Consider the following 13,274-nt stretch of genomic DNA (forward strand, 5'->3'; position numbering starts at 1 on the left):
ACATTTACTATCTTGGCATTTCCAGGGAGTGGAGGAAGTTCATCTGCCTTCTCAGGAAATGCATTAGCTTGTTATTAACCCCAATTAAAACTTGTTTTCTTATAGAACAGGAAAAAATGCAATGCATTTATGAAACTATTAAATGGGGTGATTTTTCTCTCTTCCCAAAGTTTCGAGCGCTCCCAAAGATAGCTCTTACTAACAATAACAACAATTAATGTTTGTATCGTGAATAAAGCTAAAAAGAACTTTCACATATATTTCCTCATATAATTCTCACAACAATCCTGTACTGATTCAATAGTCATTTTATCAAGCACCTGCTATGCCTAGATCCCTGTGCTACAATCCAGTTGCAAAAGATGGATATGACTCCTACCCTTAAGAGCATAGGCTCTGGTGAGGAAGGCAGATGTATAAGCAAATAACAACATTATAATCAAGTAAGTGCTGTAACGGAAACTGTCAAAATACTCTGAACAAGATATTATCATCATTTTGTAAGTAAGAAAGCCAAAGAAAAATTAAGTAAATGAATGCCAGAATCACAACTCAAACCTAGGCATTCTGAGTCTAAAACCTGCCTTCTTGTACTATACCACACTTACCCTGTCTCAAATTCCCTAGAAAAAGAATAGTCTTTGTTTTTGGCAATTGGAGGTATATTTCAATGTCCATCAGTGAGGTCTAGTTTGCTTACTAAAGAATTCATACATGGAGATACACAAATTCCGTGTAATGAAATGCCATTACCTGCATACAAGCCCTTAATATTGTGGAGAAATGGATTTGTGGGTAAAGGGGAGACTTATTTATCTTTCAAAGGGTTTATCTTTTAATTCTCTTAAATCTTTAAATCAGTGGTTCCCAAATGTTGGTCTACAGTCTACTACTAGGCTAAGATGAAGATCCCCAACCCAACACAAAATGAGAAAAATATGGACAAGGAAGTAAGCTTTTCAAAAAGCTAAAATGTTGCTTTAAGTCCTATCCATTTCTCACAGATCTGAAACTTTTTCTTATTCAATATTTTGTATTTTATGGGATAATAGTGACATAAAATGGTAATTGGTTTTGTTTTTTAATACTCTTTCTTAGAAAAATAGAATACTTGCAAGGATATGTCTACTTTAAAATAAATAAATATATGTTTGAGTTTATAAGTTTATGACATCCAAAAGTCTGGAGAAACACTGCTTTCAATCAATAAGATATGTGTTGATGGCTCCTGAATCCAACACTGGAAGCCACACTGTAAGAAACTTCCCTTACCCTCTAGAAGCTTATGTTCTAATCAGGGAGACAAGACACACATAAAACAATTAGGTAGCAATACAAGACAGATTATTAACAAGTGATCAGTTTAAAATTTGACATTTTTATGTATCAAAAGTGTTAAAATGTACATACCCTTTGACCCAGCTATTCCACTTCTAGGAATCTATTCCTAAAGAAACAATCATAGATGCATAGAAAGATGTATGGACAAAGATATTAACTATGGTATTACTTATAATGGTAACAAATTAGAAACACTTTCAATGTCCAATGATAGGGAGATGGTTAAGTAAGTATGCTAAATAAACATACTTAAATATGTTCATATTCTATACACCACTTAAAAATAGTATATATGTCTGTTTATTAACATGACAAGACATTCACAATCTATTGCAAATAAACAAGTTATAAAATTGTATTAGAGTGTGATATTTTAGTACAGAAAAAAGTGTGTATATTTATAAAAAAGTACTGGAAGAATATACATCAAATTTTAATTGTAGTTATCTTTGGGTGGTTATTAGGAGTGATTTCTATTTTTTCCCCTTTGTGCTAGTCTTTATTTTCTAAGCTCTCTCTCACTGAATAGGCATTATTTTGGACTAGAAGAAAAACAATACAACACTACTGTAATTTTTTAAAAGTACGATTTAAAAAATACTGGAAAGAAACATATAAAAAATGTTAATAGTGGTTATGATTGGGTTGGGATAATCATCGCCTTATGTGTTACCTGAAAGCTTTATAACATATTATTTTATTTGCCATTTGAAATCTAAAACTACTTTAGAATACCACTGAGGAAATGACACTGAAAATTAATGAACCAAAGCTGTAATCAAAGATCCTTTTTTGGGCTGGGTGTAGCTCAGTGGTAGAACTCTTGCCCAGCATGTGCAAGACCCTGAGTTCAATCTCCAGCACTGCAAAGAAAAAAAAAAAAAAAGATCCTTTTTTAAATGTTTACTCAGAGCTTCTTTCAAACACTTTTGGCATATTTCTCTCTCACAACCAACATGACCATCATGGGTAAGTTCTAAAGTTGTCTCTATGGAGGTTATTCAGGCAAGATGCACACTGACTTCGGAACCCACCTTTCTTCTTTCTCAAAAAGCAGGAAAAAAGGTAAACCAGCAAATAGCAGGTTAGCACTAACAAACATGTATTTACTTTTTTTTTTTTTTAAGAAACACATGCCTGTTCAATTTCATATACATTGCTAGTCTTAACTTTTATTCATGAAAGTTTTCATTTTATGCAAACTGCCAAACTGTATTTGTGATTGCTTGCAATCTTCATCAAAATAAAAAACATAATTTCTTCAATTATTTCATCAATATTTTTTTTGGAAGTTTTTAAATTTTTTTTCTTCTTTTAGTACGTTTACTTCACCATAAAGACAACATACAGAGTCACTGAGTGGATCAAGGTGGTAGCTAAACACACTGCAAGCAAACTCAGCTTCCCCCATCTCATAAATAACACAAAGCCATTAAAAAAAATCCATAATCAAAAGAAAGCAAGAAAAAAAAAAAGCTTTTACACATGTTTAAAAAAAAAAGAAAAGAAAAGAAAGCAAGACTAATACTATGAGGAATCACTACAAGATGAAAAGCTGATAAAATCAGACTGAAGGAGGAAACTAGAGTACTACGCTCCCAGAATAAAGGGCTAGGACAAATGATAGAAGTTCACAGGGTAAAATAAGCCCAGAGATGGAAGACAGCAGGAAAAATTGAAACAATTTACAAAATTTACAGTACAACTAGTTGAGGGTGACACAGAAGTTACACAGTAGATTAACCTCTTCCACCCATTCACCTGTTTAAGTCAAGAGTTGTGGAATAGAGGTATTTGCTCCCAGATGGGAATTGTGGCAACAGACAACAAGAGTCCTGTGTGGGAAGGAACAATGAGTGTGAACGCTTGGACAGACAGAACAGAGCCCTGTCTGTGTGAATATTAACAATTAGGCAGAATAAAGGACAGCTATGCTAAAGAGGACTGGCATACTGGTACACTTCATCTCATCACACGTTCAGTGTCACTGCCCTCTCATCCCTTCCCACTATCAGTGGGAACCTGTTACAATAAATAGATGTGACATTCACAGGAAGGCTAACAAGGACTCTCCAATAAGGTTGAGTGAGCATAAACCTAAGATCCAAATGTGAAAAAGTAGAAAGTATTTTAAAAGTTAAGATACTAAAGAGAATGGAGAATGGAACACTCTCGTGCTATTTTTTTTTTCTTTGCTGAATGAACAGATTAATCCTCAACTTCATGTGGAAATGCAAGGAACCCAGAATACCAAAACAATTTTGAAGTTGGAAGACCTGTACTTCCTGATTTCAAACTTACTACAAAGATAACTGCATTCAAAACTGTAGTAATAGCATAAAGGCAGAAATACAGATCAATAAAACAGAAATGAGGATTCAGAAGTAAACTCAGACACCATGTCTATTGGTTTTTCCCTCCAGTATTAGGGACTGAACCCAGGGCACTTTACCAGAGCTACATCCCCCATCCCTTTTTAAGTTTTTATCATGAGACTGGGTCTTACTAAATTTCCCAGGCTGGCCTCAAACTTGCAATCCTCCTGCATTAGCCTCCCTATGTAATTGGGATCACAGGAGTGCACCATGCATTTGGCTATTGATTTTTAATTTTCATTTTTTGTTTGTGTTTTCTGTAGGACCTGGGATCAAATACAGGGCCTTTCACATGTTAGGTAAGCACTCTATCACAGCTACCTACCTCCCTGACCCTTTTTTATTTCGAGACAGGTTTTCACTAAATTGCTTAAGCTGGCCTCAAGCCTCAGCCTCTCAATTCACTGGTCACTGGAATCACAGGTGAGCACCAATGGCATCCAGCGCAGTCCACTGTCCTTGTTCGTTTGTTTGTTTTTTGGTACTGAGATTTTAACCCACAGGCACTTAACCACTGAGCAACATCCCCAGCCCCCGTTTTTATTTTTTGAGACAGGGTCTCACTAAATTGCTTAGGGCCTCACTAAATTGCTGGGGCTGGCTTTGAACTCGAAATCCTCCTGCCTCACCCTTCCAAGCCACTGAGATTACAGGCATGGCCATCACACCCAGCTAATCTATTGATTTTTGACAATGTGACAAGATTATTCAGTGGGGAATTAATCATCTTTTCAACAAATGTTCCTGGGACAACGAGATACACTTTTAAATCTAGAATTCTAAACCTACCCAAACTCTTGTTCAAAGATAGGAGAAAAAGATACTATGGATGTGCAAGTACACAAAAGTTTGCTTCTCTCAGAATCTTTACTAAAAAATGCCAGTCACAATAGTACACATTTGTAACTTAACTACATAGAGGGGAGCAGAGCACCAAGGCAGATGGATCTCAAGTTCAAGACCAGGCTAGGAAACTTAGTGAGACCTTTTCTTAAAATATAATAAAGAGCTGGGGATGTAGCTCAAAGGCTGAAGGTTCCTGGGTTCAATCTCCAGTACTGTTGGGGGTGTGGGGGGAGTTCAAAGATATATATATGGAATAAAATAATAAATAATAATCTAAGAATAACAAGGCATAAGAAAAAAGTAACAGAAGAAACTTCAAGTCTAAATAAACACAGATAAGGGGGAAAAAAGAAGGACAAAACTTTACTATTAACATTCAAAACTCTGATTCAGATGATATCAACAGAAGTACCTACAGGAATACAAAGAGGAGTTCTGAGAAGGGAAAGCAGAAGAATGTTAAAGACTTTGTGTTCAGAAAAGGATATAGAAAGTGATAATACAGGTTTTAGATAAATATAAATTTTACAATCGTATAAAACATTGCAATGGTGAGTTCCTCTAAGTATTTAAGTAAGACACAAACATTTTCAAAGAATAAAAAAAAAAGTCATTTATGAGATTAGAATCCTGATATCAAAACCTGTTAAGAACATTAAAAATTATAGGTCAATATCCTTTATAAACATTTCCCAAAAATTCTAAAAAAAATTAGTAAATCAAACTGAAGTTACATAAAAAGGTTAATATGTCATGAGCAAATAAAATTTATTCCAAGAATGTAAGATTGATTTAAAACCCCAAAATTAATCAATGTAATTCAACACCTTAATGGAATAAGAAAAAACATATGGTAATCTCAATGGATTCAGAAAATGCTTTCGATAAAATTCAATACTAAGTAAAATAAGAAAAAAAAATTTCTTCAACCTGATTAAAAAAAAAAAAGAACATCATTAACCTATAGTTGACATTATACTTAATAACTGAACACTTTCCCTGGAGGTCAGAAACCAGACAAGCATGCTCAGTTCTCTCCATAAAAAGTACTGAAAATTCAAGCTAGAGTTATAAGACAAGAAAAGCAAAAATAAAAGGACTAGAGACTGAAATGAAAGAAGTAAAATTGTTATTTATAGATGACATGGTTCCTTAAGTAGAAAATCCCAAAGAATCAACAATTAGAACCAAGAAGTAAATTTAGAAAGTTGCTGGATACAAAGTTAATATCCGAAGATAAAAGTGTATTCCTCTAAATTATCAACAAATAATTATGAAATGAAAAATTTAAAGTGTTATTTATAATAGAATCAAAAGTTACCAAATAGTAAAAAGTACCATAAAATATCTATGAATAAATTTAACAAATAATGTGTAAGATCTGTACACTGAAAATTACAAAATCTTTTTTTTTTTTTTTTTTTTTGCGGGGATTGGGGGGAGAATAGGGATTGAACTCAGGGGCCTTAACCACTGAGCAACATCTCCAGTCCTTTTTTTTTCTTCTTTAGTTTTAAATGAACACAATATATTTATTTATTTATATGTGGTGCTAAGGATCGAAGCCAGTGCCTCACATGTGCAAGGCAAGTGCTCTACCACTGAGCCACAACTCCAGCCCCGCATTTTATCTTTTATTTAGAGAAAGGGTCTCACTGAGTTGCTTAGGGCATCCCTTAATTGCTGAGGTTAGCCTTGAACTTATGATCCTCCTGCCTCAGCCTCAAGAGCCACCGGGATTACAGGTTTTTGCCACTGCACCTAGTTGAAAATTTAAAAATCTTGCTTGGAGAAGCTGAAGATCTAAGTAAACGGTGCCTCTATACAGAAGAGGAGAGATTTTGATTGCCTTTTTCCTTTTAAGGACCATTCTTTCAGTCTCTAAAATCCTGTGGCTAGCTGACTTGGCAACCATCCTTCCTACATAGTTGGACTTTTATAACATCCTTATAGTAACTGCTATGTTCACAGATGAGTATATCCATTCCTCAATATAAATTTATTCTGTAAATATATATTAAGTGCCTTTTATGTGCAAAACAAAAATGCCTGTGGACATACAATATGAAGATGACTTTGGTTTGTGGATGACAGTGATGCTAATATTCAAAAGGACTACACTATTAGGGGCCAATTTCTAAGTCAATTGACCTGAGTTACTAAAAGGTTTCATTCTATGGTAACATGAAGGCACACAAACATCAGCTAATCTGGAGTTTCTTAAAACCAACAAAATTGTTCTTTTTTGCCCAAATACAGTTTTATCAAAACTGATTAGGGACCATATATTCATCAGAATGGGTAAAATTTTAAAAGAGTGGTAACACTAAATGTTGGTGAGCATACAGAAACTGGATGGCTTAACATTGCTGGTAGGAAGAGAATGGTATAGCCACTCTGAAAAAGGGTATGGCAGTTTCCTACAAAACTAAATGTGCTTACCACACAACTCGGTGATTACATTATTGGGCTTATCCCAGAGAAGAGAAAATTTATGTTCACACAAAAATATATATACAAATGTTCATAACAACTTTATTCCTAATAGCCAAAATATGAAAAGAACTCAATGACCTTCCGCGAATGATTTAAATAAACTGTGTTACCTCTATGAACTACTGATATGTGAACAACTTGGAGGCTCTTAAGTGGATATACTGAATGAAAAAAGTCAATGTGAAAAGGTTACAGAATCATATGATTTTATTTATACAACATTCTTGAAATAACACAATTATACAGATGGGGAACAGATCAATAGTCACCAAGGGTTTGCTAGAGGAAGTGGCTATGACTATAAAAGGGTAACAAGAGGGAGGCTTGTGATGGAATTGCTCCATGTCTTGACTGGTGGTCACACAAATCTACACAGGAAAAAAATGTAGACTCAACACAAACACACACAAAGAAGTGCATGTAAAACTAATGAAATCTGAGTTAGGTTAATGGACTGTATCAATTTCAATTTGCTTGCTTTATTAATGTATAATACTAACAAATGCTATTATTCTGGGAAACTGGATGAAGGATATAAGGATCTCTCAGTATTGTTTCTTAAAACTTCACGGGAACCTGTATTATCTTAAAATAAAAAATATAAAAATCAAGTAGAAACAAATATGAATTTAAAAAGCATTTAGGTGGATATAGGATAGATGATGTCTAAAATTATTTATCTAAAACATCATAAACATTGTAATAATTAAACTATTGATAGAGAACACGATCTAGAAATTCTTTCTTAGGAGGCTATGCCATGTGGTATAACTATACAATCCAGCATCTATAAAGAATTTCAAAAGCAGGGCTGAGGACATAGCTCAGTTGGTAGAGTGCTTGCCTTGCAAGCACAAGTCCCTGGGTTCAATCCCCAGCACCACAAAAAAAAAAAAAAAAAAATCAAAAGGGAAATAAATGAATAACATTCAGAATTACTGCAGAGTTGCGCTGGTTGCTCACTGTATAAGCGCTCCAGGCTAAGTGTCTAAAACCCAGTCTTCACTTTACCCAAATGTACCCATGGGACAAGGTCTATTGAGAAGAAATATCTTTTTTAAAATTTCATATTGGCAAACTTTGGGCTAGCATGACCCACCTGTTAAATAACTAGCATTCCTTTTTTTAATATTTTTAGCTGTAGATGGGTACAATACCTTTATTTTTTACTTATATATAAGGTGCTGAGAATCCAACCCAGTGCCTCACACATGATAGGCAACGCTCTACCACTGAACCACAACCCCAGGCCCAGTAGCATTCTTTTAAATTTTAGAAGAATCAACATTTATTGAGTACCTGTGCCCAGCACTTACATATACTTATTTTTAAATTTCTACCTTTCACCTTTCAACACAAGAAAATCTGAATCCATATCTTAGCTCTGTTGAGCTTCTTTCATGTACAATTTTCCTTAGAGGCTACAGTTACATCTCAAAGTCATTTTTAAAACAAAATGCTATCCGAAAAAGTGCAAACTAAAATACAAATTAGAAAGCTATATTGCCCTGTGTTCTGATTTGATTAGTCACAAGTGCAAACTTTAATAGTACTGTTAAGAAAACTTACCTCTCCATTAATTCTATGAGAAAGATACTGTTATAATTCCCAATTTACATATGAGGAAACTAAGGCACAATAAGATTAAAGTATTTTGCACACTTAGGTAGCAAATGAAAAATCTGGAATTCAAACTCAAGCATTTTGAACCTAAATTACTCTTAACCACTATAACGCTCTTAGTTAATGCAATTTGGGGAACTGAAAAGATACATCTAATAGAGGCACTTAATACTTGTTAAATAATGAATATTAAGTCAGCGATTCTCAACAAGAATGTAGGTACAGTCTCCCTAAACCTCAAAGAAGTTGCTCTTCTCTTCTAGGATTCTAGTATTATCCCCATTATACTATGTCACTTCCTCATTAAAAACCAAAACCATAGTAAGTCATTATAACTAATAGAATAATGGTAATATTTCCCATCCCTTGGGTTTTTAGAAGTTAAGAAATGGATTAAGAACAACTGTTGTGGTAGCTTGAACATGCACTCTAATGCCTTTATGAATCTTCTAGCTAGGATGTAAATAGCTGTTGACTACTTACTCTCTTCTCTGGTACTTCCCTAACACAAACACAAGAAATAGAACTTTAAGAAGTTATTGAGGCAAAGTGACTATTTGCCCCTAGACATCAGACATGCTATAATCTCTTCCACCTTTAGCCACACTATAGATATTTATTTTAAACATTCTATTTTCATAGGTATCAGTTTATAAATCATCTCAAAAAATTTTATTCTTAAGAGAGAAACAAATGGATTAATGAATAGAAACTGCTGGTTCTTGCCTTCTCTGTTGCTTGCTATTTATTTCTGTTGTTCACGAAAAGTCTCACAGCTGACTGAACTCCTTTCCATCATGCTGCAATCTTGCTTCTTTCACTTCATTCTCTTGCCTCCTCCAACACTATTCAGTTTTTATATAAAAAGGTAGGCCTGTCATAGAACTTCTTCTACACATACGAAGCAATCACAGCACATTGAGTAATATCTTCAAATCTTAAATTATTCTTTGTCATTCTGATTTATAATATTTGTTATTCAAATATCCCTTTGCTGAAAAAATAGTCTCATTAGTTGAGTTTTTGTCTTTAGGGGAGCAAAGGGGCATAGGCAGATGTGATATTGAAACTACTTATCTTTACGAATGACTGAATTCTCAGACTCTTCTTCTGAAGAAACAAGCTGAACTTTTACATATTTACATATATTAATCAGAAAGTATTATAATTCATAAACCTGTGCTAGGTTAAAATATTAAATCTGAATCTAATAAACATAAAAATTCCTGGGAGCACTCTGATTTAAAATAGTGTCATCACATTCTTAATGTTTATGAATGGCTGCTAAGGCTTTGAAATACATTTTGAAATAAAAACTCCATCCTTTGGCTCAGTGTAATCTTTTGTTAAGAAGAATTAACTATATATGGCTTATGAACCATATATATACTAGATGGTCTCCAAAGCACTAAAAATTCTACAATCCTTAAAGGAATCACAAATATACCAAGATCCTTATAACTACCTATTTGTAATGGTTTCTAAGACACCAGATTAGCTGACTTGTTGTGAGCTTATTTTTAAAAATAAATATATAAAATAAAAACAGAAACAAAAAGTGCCAGGCCCACCCCAGCAGGACTGGTATATTAACTTTTGGGAGAATGGCATTGGTCTCCATTGAAACTAAAAAAAAAAAAAAGTGTATATATACAAAAAAAAAATGTGTATGTGTGTGTGTGTATATATATAAATATGTATATATATAAAATATATGTATCTCTCATTAGCTCTCTTCATAGAAAAATGCAGATATATTCATAAATTTTTACATATAATATAATCTCTTGAAGAACATCCATAAACTCATGAACTGATGGGCCCCAGGTTTTAAAAAACGAAGAGGACACGGTAGCTCACACCTATAATCCTACTGGCTTAGGAGGCTGAGGCAGGAGGATCGAAAGTTCATGGGCAGCCTCAGCATCCAGCAAGACCCTGTGTCCATCTACAACTAAAAAATGTATATATTTTAAAAATGTTCAGAATACATTATTTGGTCTTCAGTTGCTTCTGGATACTTGAGTGTCCAGAGGATCACCTTTCTCCCCCCAAAAAAATCATTGAAGAAAAGATTTTGTGCTAAGGAGTATAGGTGTAGGATACTAAACAGGAAATCTGGATTTTTGAATTGATATATTATGATAATATCTTTTGAACTAAAAATTTGCAACCTCCCTCCTTTTAAAGAACACCAAAGATGCCTACCTCTCTAGAGCCACTGGATCCCCCTCCCTATTTCTGCAAGTGAGACTACAGAACTAAGCAAAAGAAAATCTGCAAATTCCAACAGATAAATGATTGTATCTACGAGTGTTATTTATTACTTTTTAAAAAATATTTATTTTTATTTATTTATTCTGCATTTAAGTGTTTTTTTCTATAAACTCACAGGTAAGTTTGACTTAAAATTTAGGTACAAAAAAATTTTCCACCATGGCCAGAAAGTCCAAAAAGATATTTTTGGTGTTGGTACTGGGTTTTGAACCCAGGGGTGCTTAACAACTGAGCCACATCTCCAGCCCTTTTTATTTTTTGAGACAGTGTCTCACTCAGTTGCAAGGCTGGCCTCAAACTTCAGTCCTCCTGGCTCCCACTCCCAAATCACTAAGTTTACAGGTTGTATACCTCCACACCTGGCCCTCCCCGCAATTTTTATTTAACTTTAAGATGCTATATTCTTGAATGATTTTCAAGGCTTCATATACGTGTGTGTAAAAGCTAAATATATTTTACCTCAAGTTCAGAGTACACATTAGAAATTTCATATTCGGGTTTGTACATGTTTTTAAGTAATTTGTTTTATGTGACACCAAAATATTTGTGGCTAGCATTTGATCAATTACACATCTGGTTCAAATTAATTGAGTTGACAGTTTGTTAATGAAACCATATGGCAAGGAGCTACTGTGTGTAAAAAGGGAAACAACTCAAGAAACAGCATTATTCAACTCCAAAGATTATTTATAATCTCAAGCTTCTCTTTCTTTGCTTTCTAGTCTTACAGACAAGTCAATGTTTATATCTTTTTTTAAAATACTTTTTAGTTGGTGATGGACCTTTATTTTAGTTAATTTGTGTGGTGCTGAGAATTGAACCCAGGGCCTCACACATGCTAGGCAAGCACTCTTCCACTGAACTAAAACCCCCAACCCCAATGTTTATATCTTAAATAAAGCAAGACACAAATTTAATGAGGACTAGAAAATATAAAAGGGAAGAGAATGAGATTGGGCTGGATTCTAAATGAGGCGGGAAGCCACTGAAGGATTTTGATCTGGAAAGCAATACTACAGTCCCTTACTAGGAAGATTAATTTTATTCTTACAAGATGGATCAGGAAAGAAAACCTGAGAATGGCAAAAAACATTATCAGTATAGTTCAGTTTAAGGTAATAAAAGCCTAAATGTGATGGTAACAGAAAGAACGGAGAAGGAAAGGGAACAAAACCAGGCAAGATGGCACATACCTGAAATCCCAGCAACTCAGGAGGCTGAGGCCCCAAGTTCAAGGCCAGAGCCTCAGCAACTTGATGAGACTCCCAGCAACTTAACGAGAGCTTTTCTCGAAATAAAACAAAAAAAAAATATATATATATATATATATTGGGGATGTAGCTCAGTGTTAAAGTGCCCCGTTCAATCCCCAATACAAAAAGAAAAAAAAAAGGAAGAAAAGGGTACAGAGAAGAGGGTAGCAGAGTGGTAAAGAGCAAGGATTTTAGAACCACACTCTGCCCGGTTTCTGTCACTTGCTTGCTATATGTCATTGGACAAAGTCTTACCCTTTGCCTAGACTTCTTTACCTATAAACAACAGGGACAGAAATAGTATCTAGCCCTTAATAGGTTATAAGTAAATATGAAAGTGCCTAACTAGTATTATTAAGGGAATAAAACATAAGGACTTAAAATGAGAAGCTGGATGGGAAAGGTTGTGCAAAACAAAGGGATACATATGTTTTAAAGCTCTATAATCTAAAGTACACTTTTAAAACACAGATGTCAAAGGGCAAGTTGTCAGTAGTTATCACCTTGCATTGCAGCGGTGTTTTTACATAGCAGAAATCAGGAAAAATCTAAATATCTATCAACTGGGTGGCTGGTAAATTATAGTACATCCATACAACATAATACTTTCAGCCATGAAGAATGTGATAAATATAAATGTGCTAACGCAGAACAATTTTCCCAAAATACATTTTTAAGTTTAAAAAAAATAGGTGCAAAAAGAATACCTAATGTTGTACTCTAATTTGTTTAAAAATAAAGGTAACACATGCATATGAATACATATATAAATTATATGTTTGGAAAGACAGACCAGAGACTCTAACAGATGACATTTCTAGGGACAAAGACTCCAAGAACAAGGGATCTCAAATGGAACACATCCCTCCTTACACACTATAAGATTTTACTATGTTTACACAATGTCTTTCAGTTTTAAAAAACAATGAAAAAATTTTAGGGTGTAAACAAATGAGTTCAATAACAGGAAGTCATATTTACATGTTTAAAAAAGCATTACCTTTATGTTTTACAAGTTGCCCATTATACAGGTAAAAGTCTAATGATACTAAGGTTTCAAAAC

General features: G+C 34.0%; 1 protein-coding gene across 1 annotated transcript in view; it reads right to left on the reverse strand.

Moving 5' to 3' along the window:
* Positions 1 to 13,274, reverse strand: part of Klhdc10 (kelch domain containing 10) — a 60,512-nt gene that overhangs the window by 34,070 nt on the left and 13,168 nt on the right. The gene's annotated exons all lie outside the window — the stretch shown is intronic.

The sequence above is a fragment of the Callospermophilus lateralis genome, chromosome 1 (assembly GCF_048772815.1).
Source record: "Callospermophilus lateralis isolate mCalLat2 chromosome 1, mCalLat2.hap1, whole genome shotgun sequence".
NCBI lineage: Eukaryota > Metazoa > Chordata > Mammalia > Rodentia > Sciuridae > Callospermophilus > Callospermophilus lateralis.